Source organism: Macaca thibetana, chromosome 6 (genome assembly GCF_024542745.1).
Source record: "Macaca thibetana thibetana isolate TM-01 chromosome 6, ASM2454274v1, whole genome shotgun sequence".
NCBI lineage: Eukaryota > Metazoa > Chordata > Mammalia > Primates > Cercopithecidae > Macaca > Macaca thibetana.
The window spans coordinates 153,868,304-153,890,478 of NC_065583.1; the positions used below are offsets into that span (position 1 = coordinate 153,868,304).

At 35.0% G+C, this 22,175-nt stretch overlaps 1 protein-coding gene across 2 annotated transcripts in view; it reads left to right on the forward strand.

Annotated features, from left to right (window-relative positions):
• CDH12 (cadherin 12) overlaps positions 1 to 22,175 on the forward strand; it is a 1,138,028-nt gene that overhangs the window by 171,234 nt on the left and 944,619 nt on the right. Inside the window, exon 2 of one of the 2 annotated variants that reach the window (XM_050795515.1) lies at positions 98 to 168. The exons of the other annotated variant lie outside the window; for it this stretch is intronic. The gene's annotated coding sequence lies outside the window, so the exon portion shown is untranslated. The remainder of the gene's footprint in view (positions 1 to 97; positions 169 to 22,175) is intronic. 2 annotated transcript variants of the gene reach the window in all.

The window sequence follows — 22,175 nt, forward strand, 5'->3', positions numbered from 1 at the left end:
TACTCCATGAACTTGAAAGTTTAACAGGGATATACTGATTTTTTAGTTTAATGGAAAACGACTGTTTAATATAAAATAATGCATTCATTTCTTGTAGTTACCTTTAAGGATACAGACCTCTAAAACTCAAGCCTTACGTGTATTCAAAGTGATTAAGAATCAAACGAGGTAAGGAGACAGCTTTCTAGCTGATGTAGTAAAGGTAAATAAATAAGCTCATAATCTTCGCAATTCCTAAATGATGAAAACATATGAGTACATTCTTACTATTTTTGTTGTTCTTTCCTCCTTCATTTGAAAATATCTAGTATTAAGGAGTTCAAATGCTGTAGTAGAAAAAACACTTTCGGGTTTTAACTTTAGGTTACTGCCTTCTATTACTAAGTAATAAAAACAAAGATTTTTAAGGTGGTTGCAAAGTACATTTTCTGGTTTAATTTAAATTCTTCCAGCACCACTTAGAATGGGCATGCTTTGAATGCTTTCAGAGAATAGAAGTAAAGCTTTCATTAGATACCATTCACTCATTGTTTATGAATCCTTGATTCATATGATTTGTAGAATTGAAGAGTGAAAAAGATGAATTTGTTTCAATCTTAAAAAATACTTTTAATTTTGGAATTTTTGTCTTTGTATTAATATTGTTAAGTTTATTATTTATATGGTTTTTGATAGTAGCAGTAACAGCTTCTCTATGAAGCTATTCAGTAATATTTAACGGCTACAAACACTTCAAAGAAAAATTGTGTGTATAGAACATGCTCCTGTGCACACCAAGAGTTTAGCATCTAAGAAACAATTTAATTTTTTTTTTTTTACAATAAATGTTGGTTTGTTGAGGATTTTTCTAAATTAGGTATATTAATGTAGATTCGTTCAAGATTCAGTGAAAATACCTACTGCTTGTGGCTAACTGGAGAAACAATGTTATAGATTATGTTTGCGTCTTTCCCAAAATTTTACATTAAAATCCTAATCCCGACCCTGCCATGATGATGGTATGGGAGGTGAGCCTTTGGGTAATTACGTTTAGATGAGGTCACAAGTTTGGGCACCTCATGATGGATTATTGTTCTTATAAAAAGGGAGACATGCACACACTCTCTACTTCCAACAAAGATCATGTGAGGACATCACCAGGAAGAGGGCCCTCACTAGAACCTAACCACGCTGGCACCCTGATCTCGGACTTCCCAGGGTGTAAAGGAATTTGAATTGTCTAAGTCACTCAGTCCACAGAATTCTGGCCATCTCAAACTAAGACAAACAATAATGTGCAGGCAGTTTACAAGAATGAAGGGAGAGTTATACAAGCAGCCTTTGGGAGGAACAACTTCAGGAGGCACCTTTATATTGCTCTCTCCCTTATTATCTGTGTGCCTCCATTGAAGCTTTTCCAGTCTCTATCCTAGTGCCATGTTCTGAATGTTTGTGTCTTGACAAAAATTCATATGCTGACATTCAATCCCCACTGTGATAATATTAGGAGGTGAGGCCTTTGAGAGGTGATTTGGTCGTGAGGACTCTGCTCTCCTGAATGGGATTAGTGCCCTTACAAGTGAGGCTTGAGGAAGCTGGTTTGATCCTTTGACCATGTGAGGACAACTAGAAAGCGTGTCTATGAGGAATGGGTCATAAGCAGATACTGAATTTCAAAATTTTACATTTTGAAATCAAGACGTCTGTTGACTTCTTGATCTTGGACTTCCCAGCCTCCATAACTGTGAGCAATACATTTCTGGTGCTTACAAATTATTCATTCTAAGGTATTTTCTTATACTAGCCTAATCAGACTAAGGCATTTACCTTGAGACAGAGTGTGTGAACTTTTTGCTCAGGTATTTATGGTTAGGGGACAGGGTCAGTGGCATCAATAAAACCAATGCACAAATCAATATATTGTGTCATCTAATCTAATTTGTGTTTTTGTGTTTGCATCAGCCAGCAGCATTCAACTGCCATTTATGCACCTTTTTGTCACAATTTCTATTTTTAATTAGCATCTGGAGGCACTTCAAAATTATTAAAGTAGAAGACACTAACATATATTGATTATCAATATATATTAGGATATGAAACAGATTGTATTGCTAAATATACCACTGATGCAGTCTAGTCTGTCAATGAGAGAAATACTACTATTTGTAATTATTAGAATGAAAACATGCACTTAACTACTATTAGAATTTAGTTGTTTTTCTCCCTCAAAGAAGGCATGCATTTTTATTCTCCATATTATTTCAAAGAAAAATATTAAATCCATGATATAAAACATAATATGCACTTATCTATTGTAGAACTTACCACACTGTGGATACTTATGTGGCTTGCTTACCACCAAGGGTCTAGAGCAAGGTCTTAATTTGAAGATACTCTGTATTATCTTCTCTATATTTTTAGTACTTACAAGAGTATTTGACAATACATTAGAATTCCATGCCTTTGTTGAAATGTTGATGTTAAAAACAGCAAGTGTCTGGCCAGAATCTTCATTCAATAAGATGTTCTTTATTGAGTAAGCACATTCTGTGTGAAGAATCTGGGTAAGATGCTGCTCAGGTAATAGATGTTAAGCAAACTGATATGGCCCATGGCCTGAGGCTGGTGGAGCGCATAAAATGCAATCAAAAAGTCCTGCAAACAAGTGGAAAATTAGAGTTATAAGGTCTCTGAACAAAAACTACTTTGTTCCATGAGCAAAATTCATGACAGGATATTTAGGGCTGTAAACTAATAATTTCCTGTCGGTAGCAAACATATTGCTTATAGTAGTTTAATTTTCTGGTGACTTTTGCCTCAATAATATTTACTGGCCATTTTGCATTATCTTATTTATTAAATATTAGAAAATTGCATGCTTACTGTTACAACAATGAGAATAAAAACACTGAGAATAAAAAAGTACTGATGAGGAATATATTATTTTATTAGTGTTTGAATTTGTTGAGAATAATTATCAGTTCAAGTTTGTGTAAAATAATTCATGTAAATAGTTATTTTTAAATTAGTTTTCTCAGTGGTTTTGATATCCTATACTGCTTTGCTGCTTTCTGTGTTCTTTAATGGATCTGAAGATATTTCTAAAGTTATAAAATATAAAATCCAGTAAAATTAAAATACTTCATTCTTAATATCCCCAAAGCATATACATAAAAGTATATATATGCCTGTGTGTATATATATATATGAGACACATGAGTAAAATATATACAAATATGTATTTAAAGTTTGTGTTAGTCCATTTTCACACTGCTGATAAAGACATACATAAGACTGGGCAATTTACAAAATAAGAGGTTTAATGGACTTAATAGCTCCACATGGGTGGGGAGGCCCCACAATCAAGGTGGAAGGTGAAAGGCACATCTCACATGGTGGCAGATAAAAGAAGAGAGCTTGTGCAGGGAAACTCCCCTTTTTAAAACCATCAGATCTCATGAGACTTATTCACTATCGTGACAACAGCATGGGAAAGGCCTGCCCCCATGATTCAATTACCTCCCACTGGGTCCCTCCCACACATGTTGGAATTCCAGATGAGATTTGGGTGGGAACACAGCCAAAACTTATTCTGACCCTGGCCCCTCCCAAATCTCATGTTCTCACATTTAAAAACCAATTATGCCTTCCCAATAGTCTCGTAGAGCCTTAACTCATTTCAACATTAACTCAAAAGTCCACAGTCCAAAGTCTCATCTGAGACAAGGCAAGTCCCTTCTGTCTCTAAGCCTGTAGAATCAAAAGCAAGTTAGTTGCTTCCTAAATACAATGGAGTTACAGGCATTTGGTAAATACAGCCATTCTAAATGGGATAGACTGGCCAGAACAAAGGGGCTACAGATCCCATGCAAATCTTAAATCCAGCGGGACAATCAAATCTTAAAGCTCCAAAATGATCTTCTTTGACTCCATGTCTCAGATCCAGGTCACACTGATGCAAGAGGTAGGTTCCCATGGCCTTGGGCAGCTCCACCCCTGTGGTTTTGCAGGATATAGCCCTACTCCTGGCTGCTTTCATGGGCTGATATTCAGTGTCTTTGGCTTTTCCAGGCACACAGTGCAAGCTGAAGATGGATCTACCATTCTGGGGTCTGGAGGATGGTGGCCCTCTTCTCAGAGCTCCACTAGGTGATGCCCCAGTGGGTACTCTGTGTGACAGCTTTGACTCCACATTTCCCTGTCCTAGCAGAGGTTCTCCATGAGGGTCCCAGCTCTGCAACAAATGTCTTCCTGGTCATTCAGGCATTTCCATACATGCTCTAAATCTAGGCAGTTCCCAAACCTCAGTTCTTGACTTCTGTGCACCTACAGGCTCAACACCATGTGGAAGCTGACAAGGCTTGGGGCTTCCATCCTCTGAAGCAGCAGCCCAAGCTCTATACCTTGGCCCTTTTAGTCATGGCTGGAGCAGCTGGGAAGCAAGGTACCAAGTCCCTAAACTGCACCCAGCACAGGGAACCTGGGCCCAGCCCACAAAACCATGTTTTCCTCCTAAACTTCTGGGCCTGTGATGGGAGGGGCTTCCTCAAAGGTCTCTTTTATCTAACATAACCTGGAGACATTTTCCCCATTGTCTTGGTGATTAACACTTGGCTCCTTGTTATTTATGCAAATTTCTGCATCCAGCTTGAATTTCTCCTCAGAAAATGGGATTTTCTTTTCTATAGCATTGTCAGGCTGCAAATTTTCCAAACTTTTATGCTCTGTTTCCCTTTTAAAACAGAATGCGTTTAACAGCACCAAAGTCACCTCTTGAAAGCTTTGCTGCTGAGAAATTTCTTCTGCCAGATAGCCTAAATCATCTCTCTCAACTTCAAAGTTCCACAAATCTCTAGGGCAGGGGCAAAACGCCACCAGTCTCTTTGCTAAAACATAACAAAAATCACCTTTGCTCCAGTTCCCAACAAGTTCCTAATCTCCATCTGAGACCATCTCCACCTGGATCTCTTTGTCCATATCATTAACAGAATTTTTGTCAAAGCCATTTAGCAAGTCTCTAGAGAGTTCCAAACTTTCCCACATTTTTCTCTCTTCTTCTGAGCCCTCCAAACTGTTCCAACTTCTGCCTGTTACCCAGTTCCAAAGTCACTTCCACATTTTCAGGTATCTTTTCAGCAGCACCCCACACCTGGTGCCAATTTACTATATTAGTCTATTTTCATGCTGCTGATAAAGACATACGTGAGACTGGGCAATTTACAAAAGAAAGAGGTTTAATGGACTTACAGTTCCACATGGCTGAGGAGGCCTCAGAATCATGGCAGAAAGTGAAAGGCATGTCTCACATGGTGGCAGACAAGAGAAGAGAACTTGTGCAGGGAAACGTCTCTTTTTAAAATCATCAGATCTCCTAAGACTTATTCACTATAATGAGAACAGCATGGAAAATACCTGCCCCCATGATTCAATTACCTCCCACCAGATCCCTCCCACAACATCAGAATTCAAGATGAGATTTGGGTGGGGGCACAGCCAAACTGTATCAAGTCTTATTTGAATTTTAGCATTAAGACTATTTTATTAAAAGGAAATAAGCTTTTACTAGTCTACAGATAAGGGCCTCTCTGTGTTCTGGCCCTTATGACAGTTCTGGATCTTATAACCACACAGAATTGTTCTGTTACTTTTGAAGTGCCTCTACAAGGAGAAAACTTCTCAAAATAGTCATCTGTTACCTAGACATGTTGTCACAGACTTGGTATTGCATAAAGAGATTCCAGTCTAAAAGATCTTAGATTTTTCTTTATTTTTTGTGAACTCGCTTGCTCAATTAAGTGTATTATTTAGAGTTATCTATAACGTAATTGACCTTTTTGTCATCAGTTTCACTAGAATGTAAATATACAGTTAACTGTTTTTCCTTATTACTATTAATCTTTAAAATTATCTTTATAAGCAAGCACTCAAGTTCATTGATAGGGAGGTGATTCAAGAACTCTGGAGACTGAGTTCATATTCACTTACATAAATTATTTTTAAAGGCACCACACATAAATACACTTAATTATCTGTGGTATGAGGAAAACTAGTGAGCTTAGATAAATATCCTTATCATTAGAAATAAGCAAAAACTATGCAAGACATAATATTATAGTAAAATCAATTTAATGAAAAGTACATTAATAAAAAATCTGTGTTAAGATTGCTCCAGGATACAAAATTTACCATTATACAATGAAGAAATGAAAAGATACAAAGTTAATATTAATCAAGCAAGCAGCAGCACAGGAAGTATATTAACCAGGGCAGGCTATTTAAGACCGCAATCTTTTACAAACCAAGAAAATAATTAAGTGCAAATAGTTTATATTCATTAAGTATTCCAGGAAGAACCTTTGTTTTGCCAAAAGTTGTTACTCTACTTAAAATTATAATAGGCATTTGGGAACAATATAATAATGTTTGTTTAAAAAATAATCAAGTTTGTTTTAATGCAAACTCTATGCAATGTTCTTAAAAAGTAATCATCCAAATGACAGTATAAAATCAATTATGTGTTTCATAATGCACTGTAAATACCCTTATGATTTCAGAAAGACTGGAGGTATCACAATAAGAGCTGGAATATTGATAATTGACTTTTGTTACAAGGAGTATATTAAATATGAAAGATCCAAAAGAGAAAAAATGAAAAGAAAAATGCCCCAAATCAAAAAGACAGATTACAGCAATTAGGAAATTAAAGGTAAGGAGTTTAGGCAGTGGTCAGCAATGACATTAGGTATAAAATATGATGCAAGGTATTTGAACACTTAAATAACTAGGAAAATAAATTTAGCCTTTATTCATATGCTTAGAAATAGAACATATAATTATACTGTATTTCAATAAGAGAGTAGAGGAATATGCAAAATTCAAAAACTTTGACAATTTAAACTGGACATTGATTGGATCATATACAGTCTCATGCATCTGGCTTCCAACATATGACTGAGAAAGTTTATCCACCTGTCTTATTTAATTTTCTGATGCTTTAACAAAATACCACAGACTAGGTAATTTATAAAGAAAATAAGTCTATTTTGCTCACAGTTCTGGAGGCTGAGAAGTCCAAGAACATGGTGACAGCATCCAGTGAGAATCATCCCATGGCAGAAGGGTGGATGGTGGAAGCAAGCACAGGAGGCAAAAAGAGAACATCAAGTTGAATTCATCCTCTTATCACAAATCTAGTCCCGAGATAACTAACTCACTCCCCATAATGGCATTAATCCCTTCATGAGAGCAAAGTCATCCTGGCCTGATCATCTCTTTACAATCCTACCTCTTAATACTGTTACAACAGCAATTAACTTTCCAGCACACAAACCTTTGGAGGACACATTTAAACCATAGCCCTACATTTATATTCTTGGTTCTGATAATATGCAGATTAATGTCCAACAGTTGATAGCATGAAAATTTTAAAACTCAACAGTAATTGATTTGCTAGCTTTGTTGGCAGACAAAGAGATGGTGCTTCCTATATAAATTTCCTATATATATAAATGCTTCAGTGAAGATGGTATAATACAGAGAAAGTATTTTAGGTGGAGCCTGTAAAGGGGACTGAGGTAGTGATTCTGGCAAAATTAAAACAAAGCAGAAAATATGTTTCTTTTCCTAAGAAATGTCAATACCCCACCCCCAAAAAGGAAAAAAAAAATTGAGAAAAAAGTAATAAAGTTGTGTAATAGTTGCCTAGAGTCTTTGTTATTGGCCACTTTTCCACTGTTTCCTTTGTTCACTGTTGGCTTATCTTTACCAGCATCTCTTTATGTTGACATGGCTGCATGGCTGAATTTTAGCCAGCGGATTCTAAGCTGAATGATAAGCACTGCTTCCAGTCTTGGCCTATAAACATCTTCTTCTGTCCAAGTGGTTCTCAGTTGCTGGACATTTTGTTCCCTGAGGGATACATGGCAACATCCAAAGAAATTTTGGATTTTCATGTTGGGGAGTAAACGACTTGCATTTAGTAGGAGTCAGTGATCCTGCTAAATATTTTATGCTAAGCAGGACAGTCCCCACAAGAAAGAATACTCTAATCCAAGTGCCAGTAGTACTGAAGGTGAGAATATCTGACCTACTCTATTTTCCATTTACTGTCTGTATATTTGGTGTTTAGAACAAATTAGTTCTGGAGATCTGCTGTACAATATAGTGCAATACAGCACTGTACACTTAAAAATTTAAGCAGTTAGATCTCAAGGTAAGTGTTACTCCTCAACACACGCATACACAGCAAAGAGATAAAAGGAAATTTTGAGGAGTGATGGATGTGTTTATTACATTGATTATGGTGGTGGTATCATGAGTGTATTAATATGTCCAAACTAGTGAGACTGTATACATTAAATATATGCACTTATTTGTATCAATTTTACCTCAATAAAGTTACAAAAAAGAAATTGTTTGTAAACAAAAACTAAAGTTCTGTTATAGTTTTGTCATTATATATATATATATATATATACACACACATGTATTTCATACTATAGTAGTAACCCTATCTTAACTAATGGAAAAATAAGTACATTGATTGTAGATACGCATGTATTATAATTTCTCTAGTGGAAGATGACCAGAAGAATTTTTAAAAGAAAAAAAATAAAACCTGCTACAATGCAAAATAAAGATTCCATTTTATTAGTAAGATTGGCAATTTTCATTTTGAATGATACCTAACCTGTTGAAATGAAAAACGGAGGAAACACCACCTAAGTTACTGAGGAAAGTGCAAATAAAAAGTCTAGAGTTTATTTTTAAAATATATAAAAACTTTTAAAATATGTACAGTTCACATGAAATTTATACCAAGGAAATACTTATGAACTCTGCCTTAGTAATATTTATTTATTTATTTATTTTGATTTATTTTGAGACGGAGTCTCGCTGTGTTGCCCAGTCTGGAGAGCAGTGGCACGATCTCAGCTCACTGCAATCTCCGCCTCCCAGGTTCAGGCCATTCTCTGCCTCAGCCTCCCGAGTAGCTGGGACTACAGGCGCCCACCACCATGCCCAGCTCTTTTTTTTTTTTTTTTTTTTTTTTTTTTTTTTTTGAGTTGGAGTCTTGCTCTGTCGCCCAGGCTGGAGTGCAGTGGCCGGATCTCAGCTCACTGCAAGCTCTGCCTCCCGGGTTCAGGCCATTCTCCTGCCTCAGCCTCCCAAGTAGCTGGAACTACAGGCGCCTGCCACCTCGCCTGGCTAGTTTTTTTGTATTTTTTAGTAGAGACGGGGTTTCACCTTGTTAGTCAGGATGGCCTGGCTCTCCTGACCTCCTGATCCACCCATCTAGGCCTCCTAAAGTGCTGGGATTACAGGCGTGAGCCACCACGCCTGGCCACTAATACTTATTACAGAAAGAGCCTGCAAAGCACTGTAATTCCTGAGAATATAAGAGTTTAATAACCCCCCTGTGGTATAAATCAATATGATTACATAATTTCCACTATTAAATGTATTGGTATTTTAAAATGGCACATTATAATATATAGAAATATATAGAAGAGAGCTAGAAAGAATTTATAATCTAAGAAGAGAACAGTGGTTATCTGTAGGTGGTAGAGGCAGCTTTCTTTTTTATTCTTATCTCTATATTCTTAATGTTATTTAAAAATATGATACTTTTGCAATCATGAAGTCTTATTCTGATGAAAACAGACTTTAAAGAGCTACTGGGTCTGGGCATGGTGGCTCACACCTGTAATCCCAGTGCTTTGGGAGGCTGAGGTAGTGGGAATGCTTGAGACCAGGAGTTGGAGACCATCCTGGGCGACAACATAGCAAGCCTCTGTCTCTAAAACAAACAAACAAACAAAAAGCTGCTGGGTCTACATCTTGATTAAAGGCTTACAGTACGGGATCTTAGAAAAGCACTCCTGGACTTTTCTGTTAGGGCCACCCGCCAATGTCTCCTTCCTTTTCAACCTTTTTTCGTTTTGCTTAACTCCTGTCACACACATTTCGGTTGGTGATCATAATAAAAAAGACTAAGAAAAATGGCTTAATTAAGAGTGAAAATCAATGCATGAAAGTATTATGGAAGTGTTATAACCAGATTTATCATGTACAGCCTACTTCATAATTTTGACCTATTTCTGTGCCATAGCATAATTACTGAATGTTAGAAATAAACTCAGCTGCTCATAACATGAAACCAAAATCACAGTTGCTGAAACAATAGAGAATGTATTTTCCTCATATAAGCAGAAATTTGGAAGTGTGTGGTTATGAAGTTTTGGTGCTGGGCTACACATTAAAATAAAGGATCAGCAAAGTTTTTCCTTAAAGTTAGTTCCACGGTATGAAATCTTCATTGCCATATATCTGCAGGTGATATGAGGGACAAATGACAAAAGTTCATGCAGACCAAATCTGCCATTTAGACAAGGTTTGCTGAGAACAAGACCCAGTGACTTCTGCTTACACTTCATTGGTCAAATCTAGGACACATGGCCACCTTTAGTTGCAAGAAAGACCAGGAAACATAGCCTTTTGGTTGCATATATTACCACGCCTGTCCTTCCTTATTAAACTAAAGGGGAGAACATATATTGGGTGGGCAACTAGCTGTGTCTGCCACAAATACATATTCTTTCTCTTTTCCCAGAAGCCATCTCGCTGGCCAGTTCTACCCTTACGATATCACTAATTTTGAATTTGGATATGTATGTTTAATCTTTTAAAATGATTAGTGTTTCCCTTCAGCTTCAAATGAGAGAAAAAACAATTTTTCTTTATTCTTCTAGTAACAGTTGCTGGGTTGAAGTTTCATCTTACAGTCTGCAAAATTAACTGTATTTTGACCCATCTACAGATCAGTTTAAGGAGAAAGTATATTACTATGCTGTATTTGAGAATGGATTCTTGATGAAAAATGGCTAAAGGAAAAAAATGTAATTTTATTCTCATCAGCCAGAGGAAAAGAGCAAGAGTTATGATAACACATTTGAAGACCTATACCAGTAATGAATCCTGGTGCCTCAAGTGAAAGTAAATACTTGCTGTATTGAAAAAATATGGAGGTAACTTAAAGCTGAATACAAAATCAAACTATAAGAAAGAGAGAGAGAAGAGAGAGACCAAGAGAGTAAAGAGAGAGGAATCGAAAAAAGATGAGAGGAGGATGGAGGAGAAAAGAGTAAAGAGTGGAGATACAGCTGAGATGACAGATAGAAAAAGACAGATAAACAACAGACACAGCTGCTATGATTTGAATGTCCCTTTCAAAGCTCATGTTGAAACTTATTCCCCAATGTGGCAATATTGAGAGGCTGGGTTAAATCTTGAAGGCTCTGCTCACATTCACAGATTAATGGGTTACTGAATTAATGGGTTATCATAGGAGTGAGACTGATGACTTTAAAAGAAGAGGAAGAGAGACCCAAACTAGCACACTCAGCTGCCCTCACCACATGATGCCCTGCACCTCCTCAGGACTGCAGAGAGTCTCCATCAGCAAGAAGGCCCCCACCAGATGGAGATCCTCAACCTTGGACTTCTCAGCCTCTATAATCATGAGAAATAAATTCCTTTTCTTTACCCTGTTTCAGGTATTCTGTTATAAGCAACAGAAAACAGATTATGGCCATGTAACAATAGAGATTTTAAAAAAGATAAATTCCTTTTAATTTTTTATTTTAGATTCAGGTGTATGTGTGCTTTTTTGTTACATATTGCATATTTATGGTGGGGTTGGGCTTCTAGTGTACCCATCACCCAAATAGTGGACATTGTTTCTTCAATGGGATTTTTATAAAACTTTAATTATAGAACTAAAGTTAGAAAGATTAGATTAAAAGATTTACTATTTCTATAATAAAAAGTATAAGCTGATAATAAAATAAATTAGAATGACTAAGTAGCACAATTTAAATGAGGAATACAGAGGGAAATGTTCAATTTTTATTGAAAAAATGACAAAGTGGTATTTTTATATCTGCTGAGCAATTATGGCTTTTATAAAATCATGAATGATTTGAGGAATTATGATTTTTGTTTCTTTATATGATCTAAATGTTCTCTCCCTCCTTATAATACAAAGAATGAAATAATCACTTTGATATTAAGAGCATTTATTTCCAGTTTTTTGATACGACCTAAATGTACATCTGAGTGGGAAAAAAAGCCAAAGTAAATGAAGTGAATTACTGGCAGTGATTATTGTGAATCTGTAAATCAGACATGGGGCGTATTTATCCTTATAACATACTTCAAATCTTCAGGGCAAAGAAGTGAATAGATTCTTAAAATTCCATGAAGATTTAACCATTACATTGGAGGCCTGGATAAAAATCTGTTCATTCTGGATATCCTAGCACTTATCCAGCTAAGAAGGTAACTATTTATAACCACCTAATTATTTAGTATCACTTAGACTTTTAAAGCAGAATCCATATTAGTGCAAATCAGAATAAATAAGTCTGAACACACACGGCCTCCAGTGTCAGGAAGTAGAACATAGGAGATCCAGTGCCCAGGCCAGCAGGCTGCTCATTCCTAACTATTGATGGTGGAAATTTGATTTCCAAAGTGTGTCACATTAAGCCCCTCACCCAAGTCACTGATTTTACTTAGAGTACAATTCCAATATTCTCCCCTGTCTGTGGAGAGCTGGACATTCACTGGGGTGACCAGTCTAGCAAGGAGGAGCTATTCTCTCTGCTGAGATCTGAGGAAATGATGGGACAACCAGCCACAGAGAGGAATTATCCTCTCTGCTGAGAGCTGGACACTAAATAATTAGGTGGTTATGACTTTCAGCTCTTAACACACAAAGACTAGAATGCAGAAATTCAAGAAGAGAAAAGAAGAAAATTGGGGGGCATAATTTACTCTGAATTCACAAATGCAAAAGTCTGTATTCACAAAGAAAGTGCACATTACTTAATTGAAGTACCTCTTATACATTCTGCGTAGAAGGACTAATGTGTGCAAGGATCCTGATACAGGAATAGAGGAGGGGCATAGCAAAGCCACTGAACAGATAGATATTAGCCAAAGTGCAAATTGGGGCAGAAAGTCAGAGGGAGTTAGAGTCAGATATAAGAACAGAATATGCAAGGTCTTGTAGGTTATATTATGCATTCTATTTTCTCTCTTTAAGAACTAGAGAAAACCACAGATTGTTTTTATAACTTTTATAAAACATCAATTTAATTTGCATACACATATATACAACTATAATGCACATAATATTTATTTGCCATTGAAGGATTATAGGTAGTTTTTATGGACACAATGTCATATAAATGTCACCCTTGGTGGTGTTTGTTGAATACATTGAAGGTAAGTAAGAATCAATTAAGAAAGAACCAAATTAGGGGACTCTTGCAGTAAGTTAATTTAAAAATGGTTGAGGTTATCTAAGAATGGGACTGGTAAGATAGAGAGATATAGAAAGCCCACAGTCTTACACAAAACATAAAATTACCAGACTGTGAGAATAGATTAGACATAGGTGGTGACTTAAAAAAAGAGTGTTCAAATTAGTCTCAAGTGTGAGATTTGTCAACTGCATTGGAATTGGTTCCATTTACGGAGATAAGTAAGAATGAAGAAACACCATGTTTGGCAGGATTGATATGGGATTATTCTTGAGATGTTGCCTTTGAGGTACCTTTAAGACATCAGAGTAGGAATGCGAAGTATGCAATTGGATAGATGAGGCAGAAAGCATCTGGGCTGGAGGTTTAACATTGAGTCAAGTAGGAAGATGCTATTACCTAAGGAGATTGCATAAGAAAAAAAAAAAAAAGAAATAACTTCAATATTTCACCGTGAGAATTCTCAACATTAAATAACTGCTTGGAAGAAGAAAAAGGAGTGAAGACTAAGAAAGGGCTTTCTGAAAGATAGCACTGTTGGGCCAGAGACAAATAGTTTGTGGAAAGGAAATAATTTGGATGGTCAACAGCTACCAATAAAGATGGAGGATGAATGAAAAAAAGTAAAACATGTTTATGAAATTTAGGAATTTGAGTTAACAAGTTGCCTTCGTGTGAGGAAGTCATTTTATCAGTGGGCTGGAGTCCCAGGGGGATGTATCTGGAAAGAAGATATTCAATAAGAATATAAGAGCATTTTTACTAAGATGAGGAAGGTTTAAACATTAGAAATGCTATCAAGAATGATTCTGTAATAAGAAGTGAAAAACCACATATATAGCATGGCACACCCAAACAACTGTGAAGCTCATTAGATATTTCTTTCTCTGCAATATCATTACTTTGTTTTACTTCTCTGATTAGTATATCATCTGTATCCTATTTGGTATAATCCACTTTCTTCCAGTTTTTGCTCCCTCTAAGTCTCTTAAATTTTTCTCCCAGGGATTTTAGGAAATACAATTTTCAGCTAGAATATTGCATTCCTATGAGATGCTTGATGAAAACATATACAATCAATATATTGAGAACATACGGAGGCATCCTGTTTGTGAGGCCAGAAGCTGTGCTGGGTAGGAGATGGTGATGGGAAGCAGGCCATGGTTTACTTTTAGCGATTCTCTACTATTGTCCATAGTTTTGTTGAAGGATTGTGAGTTCAAAAACACTGTTGTGCTGAGCACGGTGGTGCACATTTATAATTCTAGATATTCAAGAGGCTGAGGAGGGAGGATTACTTGAGACCAGGAGTTGAGACCGTAGTGACTTGTGATCACACCTGTGAATAGCCACTGCACTCCTGGGCAATACAGTGAGACCCCATTTGTAAAACAAATAAACAAACAAAACCCAAAACTTATTTAAATTATATTGGCATGTTACATAGACATTTTGCTACATTGAAATTAAACTCAAATTCTGATGAAATATAAGACATTATTGCTGGATTCATAGTAATATGTGTACAATACTGATTTAAACTACCTGGTCTTGAAACCTACTTCTGTAATCTCGGACAGGTTACTTAACCTGTCCGTTACTTGTTTTTCCCATATGTAGAATGGGGATAACAACCTTACGCAGTTATTGTGATGTTAAAGAGAGAGAATTTAAGTGAGCACAGGAAACACCTAATTACTATTACTACTAGTATTGTTGTAAGAAATAGACAGTATTTGCTTATAAACATTTGATATAGTCAGGTTTTATGTCCTCACCAAAGCTCATCTTGAATTGCAATCCCATAATCCCTACGCGTCAAGGGTGAGATCAGGTGGAAGTAATTGAATCATTTAGGGGCCGTTTTCCCCATGCTCTTCTCGTGATAGTGAGTGAATTCTCACACGATCTGATGGTTTAAAAGGGGCTTTTCCCATCTTCACTCAGCACTTCTCCTTCCTGCTGCCTTGTGAAAAAGGTATCTTGCTTCACCTTCGCCTTCTTCCATGATGGTAAATTTCCTGAGGCCTCCCCAGCCACGCTGAATGTGAGTCAATGAAAGCTCTTTCCTTTGTAAATTACCCAGTCTTGGGCAATTCCTTATAACACTATACAAATGGACTAATACAACATTGCTATCTCTGTTACTTATAATTGCTTTTCGTTTACGAAACAAATGCTACAACCATGCTGTGTATGTTAGAGATGTATTAGGAGAATTCAAAACTAAAGACCTATTGTTGAAAATTGATAATCCATTAAATATTTAAATTATATTTCAATGTCTTTTACCATTATGCTAATACATGGTAATCCACATAATGAAAGGAATTTATGTACTAGAGTTCTACCTCCTTTTCAAAAATAAAAATATCTAACATCAGGAAATTTGTGTGACTTATACAAGTTCCTAAAGCCATGTGAAAGAAATTCCCTTAGTTAAAAAAAAAAAAAAAAGTTGAAATTTGACCAAAATGAGTAACTACTCAATGACTTTGAGATTTTATATATAATTATGTGATTATAATAAAATAATTCTTATATCATGGCTCATTATGTATCCAAAAAACTGCATAGATGAAATGAAGACTTTAACAGAACTATGTACTAAAGTTTAAAGAAAGCTGCAAAAATTTTATGACATTAAAGTGGGTGATAAACTGTCATTTGACTGAATATTTTAAATCAGCCAAGTTTATTAAAATGAAATGAAGCATTATTACATTCGGCTCACATGAGGCACTGACGTCATTTTCAAGATAAGTACTTTTGTTTGTAAAGAGTAATTTACTCTAAAGTACGTGAATTATTTTCTATTTTTCAATAGCCTATGGCAAAATAAAGCATGTTTAAATAGATTATAAACAATATTCACAAAATGAAACAGTGAATTGTAAAAATAATGATGTGTGGATTTTTAGGATATAAATGGTTTGCCATCACTCCTGGTTGAATAACTTTATCTTTGATTGCTGTGAGAAACAGCTGCCTCGTTTGTAAAACGGAAAGACTTATACTAAGGTAGTCCTCCTCGGGAACATGATGTGAGATTTTGGTGCACAAGATAGATGATTAGATAAAAGGTATCTGGAATATTTATGATCCTTTGAGAGACATCATTTCCTTTCATTTCTTACATTTGTTTTTTAACTGGTTCTCATAGTTTAAATATGCTACAATTTTTGGTTTAGTTTTATCTTCAGCTTTTCATTATCATAAAGTTGAAATATGCATATATTTGCATAAAACATTTCTATATTTATAATTTCTCTGGCTAGATTTACAGAGTAAACCCCTGAAGCCAGGTTTACAAATATTTTAGGATAGTTAATATTATTATACACTCTGTTATTTATTAATGGGAGAGGTATCTCTAATTGGTAAAATTTAGAGCAGAGAAAATGAGTTGTTGTTTGTTGTTGTTGTTTTCCTTACCCTTGCAAAGAGTTTTAGAACCTCAGCCTTCACTGTTGGGGAGGAGAGCCTGGCTGACTAGTTATATTTATGTAAATATTGTCAGCAATCAGGGTTGTTTTCCCTTCTCTGCCCAGCAAGCCACTTGCAATATATTAACAAATACTTCCCACTGAAATGATGATAAAATCCTGTGCCAAAACTATATCTTTAGGGAATGCAACAGCTGACAACAAATTTCATCAAAAAGTTTCTTTAAGGCTTACTACTAATTGACAGCATTCAAGTAATCTATTTATATCCTGGCTTTATGCCATTGCCATACAAATGAAGTGCTAGTGTAGATAACTGATTGTGTTTATTTTTCCCCTTTATGGCAGTTTGGCTTATTTTTTAACAAAGTGTTGGCCAAAATCTGTCACTGTTTCTTTTGACGGGACTCATTGCATAGGTGTTAATGTCTGTCTTCCTTTTTGTTCCGTATGGCTCCTTGATTGCATCTTCCATTGCTACCAAACCGCATTTCCCAGTTTCCTTTATCTGCATGATTCTTTCACATGAAGTTGTCCTGGTAGCCTCCACTCTACTTCCTAGGCCTGAATTTATCTTTTCTCAATTAAACTTTGTTATATATGCCATAACGTCCTTGGGGTCTGATTTTCCCTGAGCCTAAATGAAAATTTCCTTCTGGGTAAAAATAATGGTTTAGATTTCACATTTCTTGAACATAAGTTTTAATATTTAAAAGGTAGTATCTCATTTCTTAAAACAGAGGAGTATATACTATGGACAACAACGGAACTTTCTGTAATGATTAGGTAGTATCCTCACTGCGAGTTCTCTAGTCATGTTGCTACTTAGAGCTCTGCGCACACTTGATTCTATGGTGCTTTTCAAGTTTTTTCACAACCTATACTCAGAATCAATGTAAATAAACTCGTGGAGAAACAAAGAATTATGGTATATTCCCTCTTTAATTGTGAATTAATGATTCTTATTAAATATAATTTTTTAAATGCTTATTTCTTATTTGTATACATTCAAGCAATTTACTAATACTAGTAATGGTGTTTAGGGAAAGATGTGGGGGGAGGTAGCATGTTCTTGTGGAAGAACCTGTCCTAAGAGTCTACAAATCTATTTTCTGGTGAGTGTTCTTACACTAAATGGCAGAGTGGCCTAATACAATATCTTGTGTCTTTGATCTGTAAATTGAAGAATGGTGTTATATGATTTCTGAAATTCATTTAATGATCTTAAATCAATGACTAGGGCATATGTAAAGCAAAATCTTTCTGGATTATTTTTATGGTAAAAATCTTACCATTGAAAAATTTTAAGGTAAGAAACTTAAGAGCAAAATCAGTGTGAAATGAGTTTTAAGGTAAAAAAGCTTACCAAAAAAAAATTTTTACTTTTTAAGGTAAATAATTTACAATGAAATATAATATTTCCTAAAAAATAGTCTCTGCACACAGAAAGAATATGTTTATTTGAGAATTTTCTAAAATTTCCGTATTAGAGTAGTGCTAACTAGAATAATTCCTGATAAATTATTTAAAGAAAACAAAACAAAGGATTTTTCAAAAGGGTTAGGCACTGATAATGAGGTTCTTGTATTCAACCCAGACCATAAAGACAAATGGGAGAGAAGTTAATTTTGTTCAGGATATTCACTTGGCTGCAGCTAATTCTTTGTTAGGTATAAGATTAAGTAGTGGAAGACTGTGGTTGAAATTCTGAAATGATCAAGAATTCTCATTGATTGTACCATCTCATTAGCTTTCTGTTTGTATAAACAAGGTTTCTTTGCTTCCTCTAATTGCACATTAGAAGTATCAGGCTCTACTGGGAAGCAGAAATCCACATTCTAATGCCAGATCTACAGAGATGTAATTACAAAGAATTTAGAAAGTTACCCATCTCAGATTCCTCAGGTCCTTAATGTAATGAAAACTTTGAGCTGTTTGTTTTTTGTTTGTGGGTTTGTTCACTCCCCTGAAAAAGCAAAGTGTTTTTAAGCAATGAATGTTAAATAGTTATTACTACATCAATATTGTATTTAACTTTTAAGGGCTAAAATCATTGCAAATCATGAATTCCTTAAAAACTCACATTTAAAAATATCTAGATGGAAATATTGTATTTAAATTATTGAGTAAATGAAGCACAAGATATGTTTCAAAATTAAAATCATGAATAAAACCCTGGGCCAGGCAGTGGCTCATGCCTGTAATCCTAGCAATTTGGGAGGTGGAGGCAGGGGGATGACTTGAGCCCAGGACTTCAAGACAAGCTTGTGCAACATGGTGAGATTTTGTTTACAAATATTAAAAAATAAAAAATTAGCTGGGCGTGGTGATGCATGCCTGTAGTCACAACTACTCCAGAGGCTGAGACAAGAGGATCCCTTGAACCCAGGTGGACAAACTTGATGAATAAGTAGTGTAGCTAATATGTATAATTTTTCAACACAGACTGATAAAATAGATTAAATGTAATAAGTATTGTCAGTCAGGTGTTAATCTCTTCATGTTGGAATTTTAATGTAGTGAGGCATATGAATTCTTGTCCTGTTATATAGCATGCACTATCATTTAATGGCCAATGCATAGTCATAACTAATTGGGTCTAAGCCAAGCTATAGTTAGAGTAACCTTGAAATAAAGCAACTTTCCACAATACTTTTTGAATGTGTTTTGGGTTTGTAGCATATGTGTGTTTGCATATAAATATGTGCTTACTTTGTTCATCTAGTTTTGGTGTGAGTGGTTATAAAACAAACTCCAAATATCTGCATGCTTTTCAATGCTTTCAAAAGGGTATTTAATATTTTAATTATTTTCCTTGAAAGCATGAAAGAAATGAAGTGTGAAGGCATTCAACTTCAATGCATTTTTTTTCACATTTATACTGGATTAGATGCTAGCCAGTAATAAAGTATTATAAGAATATGGTTGAACATATAAAATTTCAATATTGTCTTTGACTTATGTTAAATTTCCTGATTTTCATAAATCCATTTTGTTGATGTAAAATAATACTATTTTTAGAAAATTCATTGAAATATTTAGAAATAAAAGAAAAAAATATCTGCAACTTAAATTTTAATAGTTCTATAAAACTGTGTGTTTGCGTATAGACATATTATGTGTGTATATATACAGGGATCAGATGTGTGGGTACCTATATATGTATATGTGTGTATGTATGCACAAGAGAGAGAGAAAATGGTAAAACAAACTGCATCCAAATATTAGCATTTGATGAAAATGCACAAAGTGATAAAGTGGTATACAAGTGTTTTGCTCCATTCAAGTAATGGTTTTGTTTATCTTTTAAATTATAAAGAATTATATATATATGCATAATATATAGGTATGACTTTGATGCTAGCTGAGTGATTCATATAATGTATGCAAATAGCTACCAAATCTAACTGGAAAATTTTCCCAAGTATAAAAATTGATTTCATTAACACTACATAAAATCCACATTAACACAGTATTATTTTATTTGCTAAATGTTTTTCATACAAACACTCTGTCAGGTATTATATCTCCTACCTGCATATAGTAATCCAAGCTTGGAGATAGTGGTAATTTCTCTTTTTTTTTTTTTTTTTTTTTTGAGACAGAGTCTTGCTCTGTCACCCAGGCTGGAGTGCAGCAGTGTGATCTCCACTCACTGCAAGCTCCGCCTCCCAGGTTCACACCATTCTCCTGCCTCAGCCTCTCAAGTAGCTGGGACTACAGGTGCCTGCCACCACACCTGGCTAATTCTTTGTACGTTAGCAGGGGCAGACTTGGTACAAAATCAGATTCCCAAACCCTGTTATTTTTCCATGTATAAATACTATCAAACTTCTACTTCAAACAATATCATTAAAATGTGGCTGAGGTTTTTTCTGTTCAACATATGGAAAACATCTGTTTCATAATGGACACAAAGAAAATTAAACAGATTTAGATCCGTCATCCTGTTTTTATTTCTACTGCTGTTTTAATTCCAGGCCTTAACATGAAAATGGTCCCATTGGGTACTAAAACAGCTAGATAAATTTACTTGTTACTGCAATTGACAATTTTATTAATAGAGATAAATTCGTACTGTTGAACTCTAAATGAAAAATAAAATACATCACCCCTTATAAGCCTTTGCTTTGAAGAAGGTAGTAGTATGATGGAAGACTATTTCCTTCAGTGAAATGTACCTAATTTATGGAGAAAAGCAGTTCTCACTTTTGCTACATTGCAAGATTTTGTTTGGTTTATCTCTGCCTCTGACTTATTCACCAGATCTTGACAGAGCATGGAAGGAATTTTATTAAGGGGTTGGGCAATAAAGATTCACTTGAACTCTTGAAACATGGTGATTATTTGTTATGTGGGAGGGTGTCTTCTTTCTTCAGATGATGATCAGCTGGGATTATTTTATTTGCTGCCTTTGTATTATCCCCAAGACAAGCAAAAACTAAAATGTAGGATTGGTCAGGAATTCTTTATTTGTTCCAGAATAAAAGCCCTTCTTCTAATAGAGGTGATTTCTTATCAAGCTCCCTTGTAGTCAGACTTGTAATTTTAATTTAATTTAAATAAATATCTATAATAGATCAACTTTTATGCACATATGATAGAAGAAAATATATACCTTTATACATTAAAATTATAAACTAAAATTATGTATGCAGAATGAATATACAGATAAGTTATGTTTGCTCTATCACTGTGGTTCAAAACACCTAATTTACGGGTGTAGAATTGTGTATATGTGGATATTTTATGTGAACACTGTAAGATCTATTTTGGTCTTTTCCCCTCCAGAATGTTTACACAATAAATTTGTATTGTTGTCACCAGGCTTATGGTAATCTGTTATGATAGCCATGGAAAACTAGCATAATTCATAAAACAAAAACTTTGCCCACAAATTACTACTTAACTCAGTGAAAGATCAGGTGATTCATATGCAAAAACTATCACTACACTGAAATATTAGGTGTTTTGTTTGTTATTATCATTTTCAGACTGGGAGATTTGAATATATTTAATGAAGCTGCATATTTTTTTAACTCCTTAGCCATCATGAGCTTTTATTGTTTGCTTTTCTAATTTGTAAGCAATACATACTCTTCTGAATTACGTTTAATCAATGTTCTCTCTTTTAAATAGAAATGTTATTGTACTTTATGGATTGTACTTGATGGAGAAGTTAAAAGAAAAATTGGACATAAAGCTTCTTACTTTCTTTTACTTCAGTTATCATTACTCTTCATGCCTAAATTATTTTCTTTCCTCCTCATTTTAAATATGCTTTATTGTGAAAGCATGTGAGTTTACACTTTGGGAAATTCTGTTATAAAGAATTAGGAATAAATTTTGAATTATAATTCATTTGTCGGAGATAAATGTCACCATAGAAATATTTCCCTATCAAATTAGTTTTTAAAATGTA